Source organism: Silene latifolia, chromosome 5 (genome assembly GCF_048544455.1).
Source record: "Silene latifolia isolate original U9 population chromosome 5, ASM4854445v1, whole genome shotgun sequence".
Lineage (NCBI taxonomy): Eukaryota > Viridiplantae > Streptophyta > Magnoliopsida > Caryophyllales > Caryophyllaceae > Silene > Silene latifolia.
In genome coordinates, this window is record NC_133530.1 from 9,896,864 (window position 1) to 9,903,322 (window position 6,459).

The 6,459-nt window shown below is 48.8% G+C and overlaps 2 protein-coding genes across 2 annotated transcripts in view; both read left to right on the forward strand.

Moving 5' to 3' along the window:
* Positions 1-6,459, forward strand: part of LOC141656664 (receptor-like protein EIX2) — a 398,824-nt gene that overhangs the window by 217,360 nt on the left and 175,005 nt on the right. The window lies entirely within an intron of this gene.
* Positions 1-6,459, forward strand: part of LOC141656668 (receptor-like protein EIX1) — a 276,353-nt gene that overhangs the window by 206,064 nt on the left and 63,830 nt on the right. The window lies entirely within an intron of this gene.

A 6,459-nucleotide genomic window follows, 5' to 3' on the forward strand; every position in this document is an offset into this window, starting at 1 on the left:
AGAGGTGGCCGCGGAGAGGGCAGCCCTTGCTAAGGAGGCTAAGGCGGCCAAGGAGGAAGCCGAGAGGATGAGGGCAGCTGAGGCAGCTGAGGCTGCGGCTGAGGCTGCCGAAGCTGAGGCTGCTAAGAAAGCTTCTGGGTCTCCTCTTAAAGATGATGCTGCTACCGCTGCTGATGGCAAGCAGCAACAGGCATAGGGAGACGGGCGGTTGTCACCAGGCTCACCCGGCGTCTCGGATAGCTTTAGCTGTTCGGGAGCCAATTATTAGGCCTTCCCTCCCTGCCATCTTTTTGGCGCTTCAAATGATTTTTGTAACCTTTTGCTTTTCCTTTCCTTGTATTTTGTACAACTCTTGGTAGGTTGTGTTTAGGCTTATCCCTATGGGGACGGCCGTCGTCTGTATTCTCTTCACTTGTAACTTATCTTTTTAATAAGAGCTCGTTTCTTTTGCCTCCGGCTTGGCCGAGGTCTTTACCTCATTTCTTTTTCTGAGTTGTCTTCTTGCGCTAATAGTTGAGCATCTCAACTGTGTTTAACGTTTTCACTTTGCCTCTGGCTTGGCCGAGGTCTTTTCTTGTCTTCATCTGAGTTGTCTTTTCACGTTATTAATTGAGTGTCTCTTTCGTCTCCGCCTTGGTTTGGCCGAGGCAGTCTAGAGTACGTATCTCAACTGTGTTTAACGCTTCTAAGGCATTTTGATCGCTTTCGCGAGCATCAACTGCGCTGCTATTGACTGTTGTGACGTCTATCTCTCGATGGTGACCGCCGCTCTTGTCGGTGTGACAGTGTGAGCCGGCGTTTGTTATTTGATGATGACTGCCGCTCTTGTCGGTGTGACAGTGTGAGCCGGCGTCTGCTTCTTGTTAGTGACTGCCGTGGCGTCTACCACTTGGAGTGACTGCGACGGCGTCCAACCTCATGGGGTGACTGCCGTGGCGTCTACTACTTGGGGTGACTGTGACGGTGTCCGCTTCTTGATAGTGACGGCCGTGGCGTCTACCACTTGGAGTGACTGCGACGGCGTCCAACCTCTTGGGGCGACTGCCGTGGCGTCTACTACTTGGGGTGACTGCGACGGCGCCTGCTTCTTGATGGAGACTACCGCTCTTGTCGGTATGACAGTGTGAGCCGGTGTTAGCCTCTTGCTAGTGGCTATGGGGAAAATGGACACTTTGATGGAAGACGGACGATTTTTCATTAAACATAAACATGCGTCGGGGTGCCCACAGCTGTCTTGGACACCTTCGCCGTTATACAAAGTTTTCCCGAGGTTACCAGCGTCCTAATGACTTATCAAGGGCACACCTTCTCAGTTAGCTGCTAGTTGCATCCATGAGGTCGCCCTCCTGTTGTAAGGATGGGCTTTTCCCCTTTTCTGACTCCTTTGCCGCTTTGAGGGATTGTATGTTGCATCCTCTGTCGGATATCTGGACGTTGACCACCTCGTCCTTCTCGTCCTTGGAGACGAGCTTATGCGCTTCCCCCCGGTCCGAGACATACATCAGTGTTAGGGCCCGGATGGACATCACCGCGTCGGCCTCGCTCAGAGTGACTCGGCCTATGAGAACGTTGTAGGCGGACGAGCCGTCAATGACCACGAACTCAGCTAGGACATTCTTAGCCGCATCCCCCTCGCCGAACATCACCGGCAGTCTGATTGACCCCAGGGGTACCAGGCCGGCCCCAGAAAAGCTGTACAGTGGATTGGTGTAGGGGCTCAAGTCCTTGACTTTCAGACCGAGGTTGAGGAAGCACTCCCTGAACATGATGTTCGTGTAGGCGCCCGTGTCAATCAGGCACCTCTTGACCAGGTGATTGGATATGTCCAAGTTGACTACAAGTGGGTCGCTGTGAGGGGCGATGACTCCCTCGTAGTCCTTCCTTCCAATAGTCATGTTGGGGATGTTGGAGATGGGGATCGCTGTTTTGGGCACAAAGTTGATGGCCTGATACAGCTTGTTCAGGTGCCGTTTGTGCCCATGAGCGGACCCGCCGTTCTCGTTGCCCCCGATGACAATATGGATTACTCCTATCCGTTCAAAGACGGATTTCCTATTTGAGCCGCCGGCATCAGTCTTTTGGCCTTTGGCGACGTATTTGTCGAGGCTTCCCTTCCGGATCAGCTCTTCGATGGCATTCTTCAGATGCCGGCAGTTGTCCGTAAGGTGACCGGTGTGGCCGTAGTACTCACAGTACTGGCTCGTGTCACCGTCCCCCTTCGGCTTGGGGGGCCTTTCCCACTTCTGGCCTTCGCTCTTGCTCAGGGCGAAGACCTCGGCGGCAGATACGACCAGGGGGGTGCGGCCATTGAACAGTTTCTGGTAGTACGGTCCCGAGCTCCCCCCGGCGCCCGCCGAGTTCTGCTTCCTGGCAGATCTGTCAGACCTTGACCTATTATTGTCGCGGCGTCCTTCGTCCGGGTTGTCTTCCCGGCGGCTCCTTCCTTCTGAGTGCCCGGCCTCGCTGGGGCCTACCCAGGTTTTGTGGTAGTCCTCCACCTTGATGGCTCGATCGGCCATCTTCCTGGCGGAGTCTAGTCTCTGGCCGCCACACTTGATGAGTTCATTTTTTAAGTCCCCTCTTGGGAGGCCTTTCATTAGCGCGAAGGCGGCCAGCTCGCTGTTCAGATCACGAATCTGCTGAACCTTGCCGTCGAACCTCTTTACGTAGCTTCGGAGAGACTCGCCTCCCTCCTGCTTGATAGTCAGGAGGTCCGATGTCTCGACGGCCCTCCTCTTATTGCAGGAATATTGGGCCAAAAACATCTCTCTCAGGTCGCCATAACCGTATATCGTCCCGTCGGGTAGTCCCTTGTACCAACTTTGTGCCATCCCGTGCAACGTCATTGGGAAGACACGGCACCAAACCTCATCAGGCTGTTCCCATACCGACATGTGAGATTCGAAGGCCTCAGCGTGGTCGGTCGGGTCGCCTTCTCCTGTGTATGCTATGGGTGGCAACTTTAGTTTAGTTGGCACCGGGACTTCCAGGACGTAGTCGCTAAGGGGCTGTCTGACCACGTGTCGAACGACACGCGGCGATCGGCTCCTTGCACCCCTAGTCCGGCTCCTCTCCCCGTGACGGGAGAGGCTTCTTCTCTGACTCTGGCGAGTCGTGCTTCTTCTTCTCCGACTCTGATGAGTCGGACTTCTTTCATTCCTCCGGGGCGGGCCTCGTGGGTGCTGCGGCGACGCTGTCCTCCCGCGAGTGCGGTCAGGACTTAGGTCTACCACTAGCATTCTGGGCTCCTCCGGCGTCGTGACAGGGCCAGCTTCCTCCATTGCCTCGTTCAAGTTTCTCGAGTCACATTCTCGGGCCCCGGTCTCCCGGACGGGTTCCGCCGCTCTTGTCGGTGTGACAAGTGTGAGCCGACGTACTACTAATTAGTTCCAGGAGCAGTTTCAGCTTTGCTGCATCAACCACATGTCCCATGATGGTGACCTGTCGTGGGCGGCGGCATTTCTGTATTATTGGCATCCCGTACTCCGGTTGAATCACCCGGCCGGTGGAGGGCTGCGCAACTCCAGAATTGTGGACGGTGTCCTCATGGTAGAATTCGGTTTCGTCAGTCACGAATACCTCTTGTTGTTTTGACATCTTCTTAGCTTTTTGGGTGGGTTTTGTTTATTATTTTTTTGTTTTTAAGGGATTTGATTAGCTTTTAGTATGCTCTCCCCACAGACGGCGCCAATTGTTCCGGGTGTAATTCCAGAGCATGTATAGTTACCACCCGTGGCTTGTAGAATGATGTCTTGAGTTGGATTCTTCTTGCCTTTATCGTTCCTCTCGGCCTCTCCTGCAACAATGAACGAACTGAGGGCTTGGCTTTGTGCCAAGCGTACTCACTCCGACGCTCAAGTCAGTAACTTTAGAGGATTAAGTTGTGTTACTTGGCTAAGTATGTATTATAGAGAGATAAGGAAGATATTACCAGATGAATAGTGTATTTAGGTTAAGTTGTGGATCCTTTCCTCAATGAGGTTTGAGGAGTATTTATAGACTTTCACCTTTTGTCACGTAGTGGCCAAGTGGCTAAGTGGCTAGCAGGTGGAAAGACCGTTCTACCCTCGGCCGATGGACCTATGGCAGGCCGGCCGAGGGTTCTTGGATATGAGTACGCGGATATGTGTCCCGGCTGGCTAGTTGTCCTAGCCGGGACCCAGGTGACAGGCCGATGGGCTGCATCGGCTAAGCTGTCTAAGTCGTTGACTTGCTGTGGATGTCTTTGACCTTGCTCAATATGTTGACTTGGTCAGCGGTGCAGAATATGCCCCATCAACTATCATTTCTAACAAAATCCATAGATTTCAATGGCAACTGCAATATTAGGAATCTTAGTTACTCCTGTAACCGAGATTGCGAAACAACTCGGTTCACCCTTGAAAACCCAAGTTGGGTACTTTGTGAAATACCATAGCAACACCAAACTTCTTAGAGCTAAAACTGAAGAGCTTAGACAAATGGTAGAGTCTACGAGTTGCGCAATAGAAGAAGCACGTTGTAGAGGAAAAGTCGTGACCAATGAGGTACAATCATGGTTAACTGAGGTTGAAAAAACCATGTTTAATGTCCAAAAACTTCAAGACGACGATACTGTGATTTGCTGCACAAACTTCAGAAAAATCTATGTTAAGGGTAAAAGGGCAGTGAGATTGATTAAAGTTGTAAAAAAGCTTAGGTTTTGGGAGGACGCCGTCTATGAACTGAGACAGTCTAGGCCATTGAATATCAAAGGAATGCATGAAAAGGTTTTTGCAGGTCTTAAGATCAGTTTTGATCAGTTTCAGAGCGAAGAATCTAGACTATGCTTTCTGTATTGTTCTCTTTTTCCTGAAGATCACGATGTCAACACCAAAGATTTGCTTAGATATGGGATCGGTGAGGGACTGTTTTCTGATGTCGAAACTGTTGATGAAGCGAGGAGTCGGGTTCATTCAATTATTAGCAACCTGAAAGCTTCTTGCTTACTTCTAAGTAGTTCTAAGAAAAACTGTACCAAAATGCACACTGTATACCGCGATTTGGCCATAACAATTGCTAGCTCTGATGATTACAGTTTCATGGTAAAAGCCAGTGAAGGATTGAAGGAATGGCCTAGAAAGCCGAAACTGGAATACGTCATGAGATTGTCATTAATCAACAATGAGTTTACTAAGTTTATCGGCCAAAAAGAATACTCGGAGCTCATATTACTTCTTCTACATAACAACACTCATCTCCAGAGCATTTCGGATGAGTTCTTTGCCGGGATGACATCGCTCAAAGTACTAGACCTCAGTAATATCCCAAGTATGTTGGCGTTACCTCTGTCATTGTCTAGTCTCACAAGTTTAAGGACTCTCTGTGTGGAAAACAATAACCTTGAGGACTGGTTCAAACCACACTGCAATTGTCGGGCAGATGTAAGGATCTCGTAAGTTTTGAACAACTACAACCCGAATGTTTTCAGTCTGTCAAGAATCTTCAGGTACAACAATGTGGTCCTGAGACTTGTCTTTCGACCGCACTATCTGAAAATTTCCAAAGTCTGCAAAAACTTGAAAATCTTCTCTTGTCCCAAACTCGATACAATATTCTTTTCTACTGATAATGATCAGCAAAACAATGTGTTTCCGCTACTGTCAACTATACATATCAGAGACTCCCCTAGGTTGACAGCATTATGGAAAGATGTAAACTTTCGGAGTTTAAAACATCTCAAGATCGAATTCTGTGGGCAGATAAAAACGCTCTTCAGTATTTCTACTGCTACACAAATAACCAAATTGCAGCATTTAGAAATATCAAACTGTGATGAAATGGAGGTAATGATCAGCAATGAAGCATCAGAAACTGCAGAGCTCAGAACTGTAAAAACCAATGTTCTTTTTCCGGAACTGCAGTCACTGAAGCTAATTCATTTGAAAAAGATGAGAAATCTAATTGACCATCATTCACTTGTCGATTTTCCCAATTTGCAACATCTGACAGTGCTCTCGTGTCCGAGCTTGAGAAAGCTTCCCGTTGGATCAACAAGCTTGCACAAGCTTACCGAGATGAGAAGTGAAACAAAGTGGCTAGAAGAATTAGAATTTCAGGACAGTAAAGCAAGATTGTTACTGCATAATTGTTTTGCAAGTAAGTAAATGTGTCCCTTGGCCCCTAAGGGCACACGTGAGAAAAACCGGAATTTTCTCTTCAAGCTGTGATTGAGATGTATAGATATGGAGATAAAGGGAAGGTAGAGCTACCTTAAGGGAAACTAAGTTGCTGAACCGAAATTTGGTGCTCAATTTTCCATTTGGGCACACGTTAGAAAAACTCATGTAATATGAATGAAAATTAAATTAATAAAGATGTATTAGGTCCTGTTCTTTTGATCAAACGGATCTCGATCTCAATCGAATCAACTTACAAGATCTCGAACCGAACCGAATCAACTTATAGGATCTCGAATCAACTTATAGGATCCGAATCGAA